Source organism: Macrobrachium nipponense, chromosome 2 (genome assembly GCF_015104395.2).
Source record: "Macrobrachium nipponense isolate FS-2020 chromosome 2, ASM1510439v2, whole genome shotgun sequence".
Classification (NCBI taxonomy): domain Eukaryota; kingdom Metazoa; phylum Arthropoda; class Malacostraca; order Decapoda; family Palaemonidae; genus Macrobrachium; species Macrobrachium nipponense.
The window spans coordinates 149,636,352-149,648,430 of NC_087201.1; the positions used below are offsets into that span (position 1 = coordinate 149,636,352).

The 12,079-nt window shown below is 33.4% G+C and overlaps 1 long non-coding RNA gene across 2 annotated transcripts; it reads right to left on the reverse strand.

Annotated features, from left to right (window-relative positions):
* Positions 1-7,878: 7,878 nt before the first annotated feature.
* On the reverse strand, positions 7,879-9,644 carry LOC135221545 (uncharacterized). 2 transcript variants are annotated; one of them, XR_010316021.1, is made up of 4 exons: positions 9,566-9,644; positions 9,138-9,300; positions 8,604-8,723; positions 7,879-8,422 (listed from the first exon to the last, which is right to left on the reverse strand). It is a non-coding gene; the product is annotated as an uncharacterized LOC135221545 (long non-coding RNA). The 2 variants fall into 2 exon arrangements; XR_010316019.1 differs by lacking the exon at positions 9,566-9,644 and adding an exon at positions 9,448-9,524 and having other exon boundaries at positions 7,880-8,422.
* Between the last annotated feature and the right edge of the window lie 2,435 nt (positions 9,645-12,079).

Sequence of the window (12,079 nt, forward strand, 5' to 3'; positions counted from 1 at the left end):
TGATATCAAAACGTCTAACTCATCACAGAAATATTCCCTAATTGCAGACCCCCTGACACTGCAATACTCGAGTCCGTTTAATGGCACTGAATTCCTTCATTTGGTGGGCAGGGAACTTCATTCGTTTCTTTGCAGAATTGAATCGTTCGCTTCAGTCTTTTTTTAGTTTGCGATTTGGCATTTGCAACTGCAAAATAGTTGAAGGCATTTGCAACTGCAAAACAGTTGATGGTTTCATGTTAATAATTTATATTGATGTAAACATTCATTTAAGTCTTCCTGTGAATGACTTTTTCCCGATTTTCTCTAGTATCAGATTTCATACAAATCTTTTTGATAGGAGCTTCGTTGTCTTGGCTACAACTAAAATGTTGAATAGTTTGCCTGATGCAGTTGTGGAATCATCTGGTCTCCAAATATTGAAGCCAGGAGCAAATTCATTCCTGCTCTCGGCTGCTGCTGACGTCTCTTCAATTTCCGCTATATCGGTTTATTCTCATTAACATGCTTTAAACATTTGAATGAAAAACATCTATGCTCTCTCTCTCTCTCTCTCTCTCTCTCTCTCTCTCTTCTGAGTCTGTTGCCAAATATTCATGAGGACGTTCTCTAACATTTGAATTAATAACCATTGGTGAATGTACACTAAATATTTATTGATTTATGAAAGCCCATTAAGCAACTCGTGTTTAAATCCAATTAAGAAAGATTTACCTCTCCTGCCAACGCATCGAAGGTAGAGGGCAGCTTTGTTCCCTACGAATATATAAACGACGATTATCGACGTTTAGTTCAGACGTCATCAGTTTCTACATATTAGACTAGATTATCTAAATTGAATTGGGTTGCATTGAATTGAATATAGAATTAGGCCAAAAGGCCAAGCACTGTGACCTATGAGGCCATTCAGCGCTGAAACGGGAATTGACAATCAGAAGTCTGGAAGGTATAATAGGAGGAAATCCTCAAAGCAGTTGCACTATGAATCAGTTATTGTAAGGAGAGGCTGGAAAGTAAGATGGAAGAAAGATAATATGAAAAGAAGTTCAGTAAAATGAACGAAAGGGGTTGCAGCTAGGGGCCGAAGTCACTCTACAGAGAACCATAAGTAATGCCTACAATCCATCGAATGAGGTACATTGACGACACTATCCCCTTACGGGGTCTAGAGTACCTCATGCTATTTTCAGTAGCCAAAATTTTAACGATGACATAGTCCCTGCTCCACGGCATTCCATTATCTTGAATGCCAGGTTCTTGTGAATGGGTTCACTTGGGTACACTTTCCTATCCTTTTATGTTTCAAAGTTCATTACTTATGAATTTACATTTGCTATTCATTTGATATTGAGATTCTCTTCGAACGGTGTAATCACTCATTGTTCTTTGCTGTTTTCACAATGTCACAAGTCACTCTGTGGAACTGGGGTTTGGGTTTTTGTTATATGGGAACTTTCTCTTTACATTTATAATTATCAAAACTTTGATGTTAACCACGGAGTAAGCATTTTAGTTACTTTTACCTTTTTGCTGGATAAATAAAAGTACGAGTCTATGAATAAGTGTTCAAAATTATTAATTAGAGTGTCCTTATAAACTACTAAGAAGAAGTAAGGATTCTAGATATGGCATAAACGTTTTCTAGTTCTTTGTAGATATGAATCACTAAATCACTAAATTCCAGATTTATTTTTGTCTCATCAGAGATATACCAAATGGCATATTCCCTTTCCTGCTCACACACCAATTCAATTATTTTTGGCGTGTCTTCGTATCTTCACCACTTCTACTACCCCCTCTGTCTATACTCGTATGTTCTACTTTTCCATTCTCTCTCTCTCTCTCTCTCTCTCTCTCTCTCTCTCTCACACACACACTGATTACAAGTTTTAATGGCAGTTTATGGCTCGTATAACTTACGTTTTATTATGGGATATCCGACATTTGTGTAGAGGGTGACATTCGGTCTACAACTACAAGCAGACTCAAACCCAAACGTTAGATCGAAATAACAGACACGCCCTACAGCATGCCGTACGGAGTTCATATTAAGTGTATACGTTTATCTGAAAATGTTTCTTGTACGGTGGTATTCTAAGCAATCGTGCATTCTGCTGGTCAAAAGAAACCTTTAGTAAATTTTACTTTGATTTTACTTTCCTGAAGAAACTCATCACCGAAGGTAACACTTATCGCGAAATGGTCTTCTCATATATATATATATATATATATATATATATATATATATATATATATATATATATATATATATATATATATATATATATATATATATATATATATATATATATATATATATATATATATAATATATATATATATATATATATATATATATATATATATATATATATATATATATATATATATATATATATATATATATATATATATATATATATATATATATATATATATATATATATATATATATATATATATATATATATATATATATATATATATATATATATACGCATATTTAAAGATTCTTGGCAAGCACGGCATGTAGTGGCAAAAGGTAATGTTATGCTGCGCGCGCTAGCCACAGGGGTTACAGTAAGGCTACTTACCGTGGCGGATCACACCTAAAGGTGTTCCTGTTGTAGTCGATCCGACAAATAGCTCCACAACACTCGCAGTTTATTGCTTAGAATTAAATTGTCTTTGAGCATATTCAATCACAACTTCTTTACCACTACTAGACAAATAATGATAAAATTCACCGTAACCCACATTGCACTGCAAACAATCGGTAGGAAATCGAAGGTCTCTGTCAAAATTAATGTCAGAAGGGCAAGCCATTGCCTCTGCCATAGCTACAGGAAGACAAAATGCCGGTTTTTGCTTCATTATTCGAGTATTCAGTAAAAAAGGATACCAGTGGACATTGGGCAAGTAACTTTATTACTCTGCTGAAATGCTAGTGAAACTTAGTTTTCGACTAAAGTCGTTCGTAATTGGTTATGAAACCCATGATGTCATAACGATGTCACACCTCTCAGCCAATAATGAGTAACTGGAACTGCTTTTGTTTGCGTAAGAAGCCTTTTGTGTCATTCTAAATTTGTAAGGTTATTTTCATATTTTGTTTATTAACTGAAGGTTTCTAAATTATTTTTATTATTCTTAACAACATATATTCTGGTTACTAAGTTAAGTTTTGAGTGTAAGTTAGGTTGTATGTGTAGGGTAGGAATAATATTAAGTTAACCCATTTATTTTCTCTTGCTTCCTTCTGCCTAAGTTAGTTTCTTAGGTTAGCTTTATTTGGCCAGTGATTGGAAGGTACCTACCTAAAGTTATGATATTTAGAATTTCCTATTTCTTGGTTTAGGGTTCAATTTAGTTGTAGGTGATCTTTTAGAGATCTTAAGGTCGGTTTTCCCTTGATATCTATATTAATTTTGATTATTATCTTTACCAGCCGTTACCTTTTCTTGTATATAAATAAATATTGTAACTTTTTTTGAGGTGTTTTCTCTTGTTCCTAAAGTGCTGTGCTACATTTTTTACTGACTGCAAATTCTGAGTAAAGACAAGAACCCTTGAAATCACGGCCGTAAATAAGTCGTAACTATACATATATATACACACACACACATATACATATATATATCTATATATATATATATATATATATATATATATATATATATATATATATATATATATATATATATATATATATGTATATATATATATATATATATATATATATATATATATATATATATATATATATATATATAATATATATTTATAAATTGGGATTCCTTTCCACCTATATAAAATCAAGGGATTTACAGAATTCCAGATCAACCGACAAGACGTTAAAGCCCAAGACAAACTCTGTACATTGTATGAAAATACGCAGAAATAACCAAGTAGCAAATTCTCAGGACCAAAGGGTGAAGGGATTATACGAAGGAAATTTATTTAACGAGTCAGTCATTCCTGGAATCATCGCTATTGGGCTGAGATGAATCCAGATGCTACAAACGAAATTTCGTTGCAGTCACACGTACAATTCCTCTGACGACAGAAAGGAAGCATTGCTACACAACACACAGCTATTTGCTATATCCTGCACAAGTGCTATGCTGCATATATAAACAGACCTGAAGGGAGGCTCATCGAACACTGGATCGAGGAACTTTGCGTTAGACTCACATTCAATCACGAGAGTTTCTGAAGGAATGATCAGGACAAAGAGGCATGACCATATGCACATAGAATATAGAGTTAGGCCCAATGCCAAACGCTGGGACCTAAGATTATTCAGCGCTGAAACGGAAATTGACAGTAAAAGGTTTGAAAAGTGTAACAGGAGGAAAATCTCATAGTTGCACTTATGAATCAATTGTTAGGAGAGGGTGGAAAGTTAGATGGAAGAAAGAGACTATGAATGGAGGTATAATAAAAGAAATGAGAGAGGTTGCAGCTATGGGCCGAAGGCACGCTGCAAAGGACCTCAAGTAATGCCTACAGTGCACTGCATGAGGACCACTGACGGTACTAACCCCCTACGGAGGTTGATACCATGTTCATCAACCTGGCGCTCTGTTTTCTTTCCTTGTGACCAAACTACCTCATTAGCTTAAGTCCATGATCCCTCGTCTAACTAACTATTCACAACACATTTCCTCACTCCAGATTAACCTCAAATTCTTTCTTATTCAAATTTCACCGTTACATTTTCATCGCCTCCTGATTCGACCTACTTCATCAATTCTCAAGTCATCCTATTGTCTGACTCTACACAATAATTTATTTTTTAAGCCTTTGTACTTCAAATAATCATATTTTCATTATCCCGCTGTTTTTTATTGCTTTTCTTCATAGGTATCAACAGCCCAATTTTCTTTCCACCGATGCAGTGAATAAGTTCAGGAACAATCGAATTGAAGTCCCCTCCTAATCGGCGTCTCTAAACGTAGCTTGGTTGATTTTTATTCATTTCATATTTACAATGAAACTATCAAATTCAGTACTCTCGAATGCAATTATAGCTTATTTATGAACCCTTGGTATCTGCTCACTGTTATCTTCATCGTATAAGACTTGTTTGCCAATAACTTAACTTGGTTTGGCGTAAGCTTCTACCCATTTAACAGCTCATCCCCCCACCCCCTACCCCCCACACACACATTTACATCGAATTGGGAGGTTAATATACATATACACATACATAGTATATACTTATGTGTAATATACTCATATATAAGTCTACGAAATTACCTTTTAGTGATTACATCAATTTTTGGTTACATAGGCCCTGTCCACACGGTCGAGTTTGCTCTGCAAACTTTGCTCGGTGCGACGTCAGAAACGAAGAAACGGTGAGCCAAGCTTCGTATAGGGCTTTCCTAATGTTTATCGAAGTATCGAGGCTTTGCCTGCAGCAGGGCTGTTCACTGACGGAAATATTTCTATTAAACGAATAAAGACGTCACCTACAGAAAAGTTTCCGTAAAACCTTCACAAATAAATAAAGGAAAATAAACAAGTGTTTCCCGTTATTTTACCATTCATAATGAATACGTTAGGTAATTATGACTTATGGGAACTTTGAAAACCAAACATATTAACATCCTTTATTGTAATGTTACGGAAATCTGTCAGTCTAGTCACTCTAGTCCATTATGGAGATAGCTTACTGACATTTGACCAATCAGGTGACAAGAAGATTCCTTATGATTCTTTAGCAACTTACTCATAATTGCATTGTCTAATATATATATATATATATATATATATATATATATATATATATATATATATATATATATATATATATATATATATATATATATATATATATATATATATATATATATATATATATATATATATATATATATATATATATATATATATATATATATATATATATATATATATATATATATATATATATATATGTATATATATAGTATATATATATATATATATATATATATATATATATATATATATATATATATATATATATATATATATATATATATATATGATATATATATATATATATATATCTATATATTATATATATATATATATAGTATGTATATATATATATATATATATATATATATATATATATATATATATATATATATATATATATATATATATATCTACATATGCATATACATATGCATATGCATATACATATGCATATACATATACATATATCCAGCATATAAATAATTACTTGTAATTAAGGGTAATCTAACAAACTGACCGATTGTATCAAAGTTTTACATGTAAATTAAACCAATGTACTGAAATATAATTTATATCCTAATGTACCACAAACAAACAAGGATTCAGGAGAGAGGGCTCTCTAATTACCAATATAAATCTTGGATGACAAGAGTGGTCGATAACCATAAGCTGATAATTAAGGCATGCAGGTGTGTCCTTAACAACATGTTTTTTTTTAGAAGCTGTCTTGCATAAAGTCTTAATATCTTGTCAAATAATTAATCTTTGTCAGTTTGTTCTTATTTTCTTGTAATACCTTTTTACAAATATGGTTTCTGTATGTTTCCTTAAAATATTTGTTTTACTTACTATTTCGTTTACGTTATTCATGATATTCTCATAAACTTCGTTGAAGATTAATGTCTTTAGGTGATTTGTTGCTACGATTCTATTGATTAAAGTGTATAGGTCCTATTGAACCGAATTTGTTCTACTTGTTTATTTAATACATATTATACACAGATATGTGTGCGCCTCAGTATAATGTAATTATCTAAAATACACACTTGTCCTTTTAAACAACCATTTTACTTCAACGTAAATAGTAGATAATAGCGGAAAAATGACGTCAGAGTACAGCGGAGCCTCGCCAGGCTCTCACAGACACTATCCAACCAGTGTCGTTCTGACAGCAGCATAAAGCGTGCGACAGGCTTAGCCCGCAAAGAGGCAAAGTTTACCGAGCAGAGGTCGACCGTGTGGACGGGCCATAAACCGATCCTGAGAATTGCCGTCTATTAATAATTAATCATTTTGAGGACTTAATAAATGATAGCTAGTTTGTGCAGATGATAATGTTTTCTCGTTGCACGAAGTTAAAACTTTTCGTGATCATGAAAATTCTTCGAGTGTCCGAGGCTGTATTACTTGCTTGCTAGTACTGACTTGTGCAAACAGTTACGTTTCTACGTGTTTTTGTACTATTAAAATATTTATTGGATAACGAAGCCCTCTTCTAGAAAATGTAACGAACGATGGGGTCGATTATTCACGCCGACAATCTAACATACCATTTTTCTGGATTCTGCCGACAACAGGACGAGGCACTGAGAAACGCCACTACAGTATGCTCTGTATCCTAAGTTTGTGTATCAAGTAAAATACTTGGAGCACTATCTTTAGTTTTTATTGTGTAAAAAAAAAATAATAATTACAGCAACTAAAATCTTAATCTCTCCCCCCGTGTATTAAATATGTTGGCCCCCGTGTTCGTATCCGTCTACTTGTAGTAAACGAGGTCTTCATTTACCGTTACCCATTTATTAGCCAAATTTTCCCAAGCTCAAATTATGTCACGCTAAACTTCCCTCCTTTAATTAATGAATTTCCCTACGAGATATATTAATGAATACCTGTCCACGATAGACTAGGTAGATTCAGCTCTCACCGCCACTAAGTGGTTAATGTATTTTTCATTACGGACAGTTCGAAGATTCACAGATTAGAACCCAACTTCGTTGAAGCAATTGACCTAATAAACAAATAGGCACGTTTACACATCTACATTAAGGGCAATTAATTATTTTTTACCATTGACCAGCTTTCTTTTAACTTTAGAAAATTTTAAAACTATTTAATTTTGGCATTTCTAGGAGAATTAAAATTTACTCTATACATTCTTTTTAGTTAATAGCCAAGGACAATTTCTTTTTCTAGCGATTTCCTCTGGGCCTGAAGAACACTACAATCAACAGTTACAGTAACCTTAGATAAACGCCCGTCAAGTACTCAAGTACTCTAGTTCAGATTCTTTGTGGTCTTTTTAAGCCTTACCAAAACCTTTACTTTAGCCAATATTGGCCTTTTTGGAATGCAAGCCACTAGCTTAAAGTTTCCTAGCACAATTTTTACCTTTAGAGTCATGAAACACTAACCATGGAAAAGAGTAGGGATAAGGACATTTGCCATTATTTTAAGAGTATAGTACATTATAAATCTCATCCACGACAGTTTCAAGAATCCCAATTGAACTCCATGGTAGCATTGCAACCCCAGCTCCACCAAAACTGGCCAAGGCTGAAGCTTTTAGTCAATAATCTATTTCATCATTTCCAATTAACTGGAAACTTCGAAAGAACGAAGTGTCACATCCGTTTCAGTTCAGGCCACACCAGTCAGACATCAAAACAACCTGGAGCAATAAAAAAATGTTTAAGAATTCAGAGAAGGCTTAATTGCAAAAATATTAACCTCAGAATTTATAACAAGTTTTTCATATAGAAGAAAATACCACTGGTGGACAATGTAATTGCTAAAGAAATCTGACAAGCGTCCCTTACATTAATGATTGAACGGGGGTAAAAAAAAATTACCTTCAGAAATTCAAGATGACATTTGCAGCTACTTTCATTCCAGGTCTTAGGTCTCAACATTATCCACACCTTAGTCCCTTTAGTTTGAACAGCCTGGCCACATCGGATTTAGAGATTAATCTGAAATAAATGAACAAATTTAGAACAGTCCGCTGGCACAACCTAAATATGCAGCGTATATCGTGAAGGAGAATTACGAATTTTAAAAAGAATACTTCCTTAGTTACAATAAAAATCAAATATTACAATAAAAATCAAACTGACGTTGGTTAGTTCAAGAATCAAATATCAAGTACGAGACAAGTTTTTGTTTAAAAATTTTCTTCGAGCATTAATAAATCTCAACTTTAAAACTCACACTCACCAAGTACCTGATATTAGACATTTTCCTTCCAGGAACTTAATTATGGCAGGACTTCCGTCCAACCATAACTACTTCAAGGGAGTACCTCCACCCCTAAAGGGCCACCGCCCCTATAAGGGTGGAGGATTTATAAAAAAAAAAATGCAAGATGCAAACAGCAAATCACTCACCGTTTATCTCCATCTTCTCTATTTACCGAAACTCTTGAAAAATGAAGCGGGTCAAACTCTTCCTCCTTCAAGATTCCATCGTCCAAACATCAATAGAAATTGAAGTCTAAATGCCCATCGCCGATACGTACTATCACCCGAGTGGCCATCAACAAGGACGAACCTGAAACAATAGAAATAAATAAATTATTTTATAACGACACTCCTTTACGTAACTAAGCGTAAGAGATTGTCAATCTATTGTAATGTTAACATCAAAGCAATCATTAACTTCTTCACAAAATCTACCAAAATCAAGACGAACACTTACGCAAGGAGAACCACCGCATAATGAAACCGAATGGATCCTATAAACGTGATAAATTAAAAAAAAAACAAAAAATAAAAAAAAAATGAAATCAAACTGCCACATGTATAATAAAAACAACCTTTGCCTGCCGACGGAAGAATGAGGTGCCGGCGCTGCCCTAACAATGTCGACGAGGGTAAACATCATTTGCCAAGGACGATCAGCTCCAGGAGCAACTACCAAGGGTGGCTATATCGTTACCCAAAGACAATACACGAAAGATGGGAAGCTCAAGCCAACAGCCGCATCGGCCGCATACAATTTAGTTCCTGGCATGAAATGAAGATGGCGGTAGCATTTCACCTGCCTACATCGTCTGTTTGTTTACTTTTTCACAAAGCGGGCATTCAATTTCAATCATGAGTGGGCGTAGCCATCATCACCCGTGTGTGGTTTGCAATAGGACGAAAATGATTTTCCCCATCTGATTTTTCATGCTTTTCCTCAGAATAAAGAAAGGTAATAAAATCATTACATCTGTTACAAAGTACATGATGACTTTTAGAGAAAATGAAGAATTAAAATAGACCAAAGCAAAATTGAATGTCGGTGCAGTGTTATTCCGAAATAAATATTGGAAAATATTTATAATACGGTGGACGCCTCTAAGCGGAAAGAAAATATATTTACATGTGATTTTCGACTAGAAAAAAATATTTGCCATTTGAAACCCAACAACCAACCTAACCTTCCTGGTAATGTACATCAGTAGCCTAATCATGTCAACAGTAAACCTAACCATATCAGCGGTACCATAACCATGCCAACAGTTACCTAACCATGTCAACAGTAATTTGCAATGGAAATGAAGCTATCTTGCAAAACATATCAATCAACTAGAAAACTATATTTTCTTGTCATTCTTGTCAATTGTATTTCAAATAAATACCTTAAAGTTATATTTGCATATCTTGAAAATCTCTAGAAATATGAAATAAACATACCAATTCCTATCACTGTCATACAATTCGTGAATATTGGGTCTCCATGCCTTTTCCAGATAGGCTTCTCACAGCAACTTTGATATACTGTATATATACTGTAGTTATGTTATATTCTCAGCAGCTTACCATTGGGTTGTAGTTATAAATGTTTACCTTAATTTTTCATTAATAAGCAACTATTTAGCGAACCAAAGTTGTTCCATCAGGAAGGATGTATCTTGTGGGAGCATTCATATGGGAGAGCATAAGTAGGTTAGTTAAGTTAGAGTGTCTTACTTTAATTTCAAGTTCACTAACCTTTTAATCTATGATTGAATTTTCCTATATGTATGGATAAAAGCATTCAAAACAATAAAAGAAAATTACATGCAAACCAGCATATCTGCTCCCACAAGATCCATTCTTACCGTTTCATCTAAGTTTCTGCATTATATGCTCATAATTGTTCAATTTTTTTTAATGAAATCTTGTAATTGGTACCAACACCCCACATAGTATTCCAAAGTAAATTTAACCATTTGGCAGCAAATGTACGCAGTAATACAGTAGTAATAAATTGGCAAAACAAGTTGTGAAAACCTATGATATTTGCTTGTACTGTACATGATGCAAAAAGAAACATGGTTCAAGTCAATTAGATAATTGTTTCAAATTTTTTTAGGAATGTGCATGCTTCTTGCAGAAATGGCATTTTACTAGAAAATACCAGGCAGAAGTGTTGTTTACATTACCTTCATAAAAGGGTGCCAATTGAATATGCATTTTTGAGAACTCCCACAATTGGGCTATGAGATTTTAATAAATTGTTATAAATAGGTTTGTTTCCTATTTGATTTGTGATTTCAATTTTTATTTGCTTTTTATGGAAATTAAGTTAAACCTAGATTTTTGCTTATACAGTATTCTGTAAAATACAGCATTGCATTTGTTATAAAAGGGTACCTTACTTTTACTACTTTGTTGTTGTACTTTTTTAGTTTTATTAACAAATATTGCTTAACTTTTGCCTAATCAGCATGCAAGTTAAGTCTGCTTTTTCATTTTGATTTCATATTATTGGTTTTGATCATCCCATGCTTTGTTTGCTATTTTAAATTCTGATATATGCATGTTTTGTTTGCATGACTTGTATGACTATTGCATGCAAATGCAAGCATGTGCCATTTCTTTTACTTTGTTTATGTTCTTTGCAAGAACATTTGTGTACAGTTGCTTAGGTATGTACAGTATACAATCATAAGCACAAGCCCAAAAAAAGGAAAATAATTACTGTATACTATATTGGTGAAATAATAAGATAATATGAGAATAAGTTTGTTTCATTCTAACTGCCCTCTCAATTTTAGATATAGATACTTAGCAATTAATGTTACATTAACTGAGGATTTATTTATGATTCAGAATGCCAATATATAAGTCATAAGCTATGATAGAGCCATATAACATGTTAACAAGCAATATTAACTCGATTTAGTATTCAATAATTTATAAAGAGAAGTTTATTTTAGCATAAGAATAAATTTTAACATTTAAAAAAGCCGCGCTACGCCAGCCGAGTTTTAGTTGAGGGCATAATCAATAGATGGCGCGCATCCTGACGGGTGGATGACGTTTTTTTTTAATGGTATAAATAGTCAGTTTCCCATCTT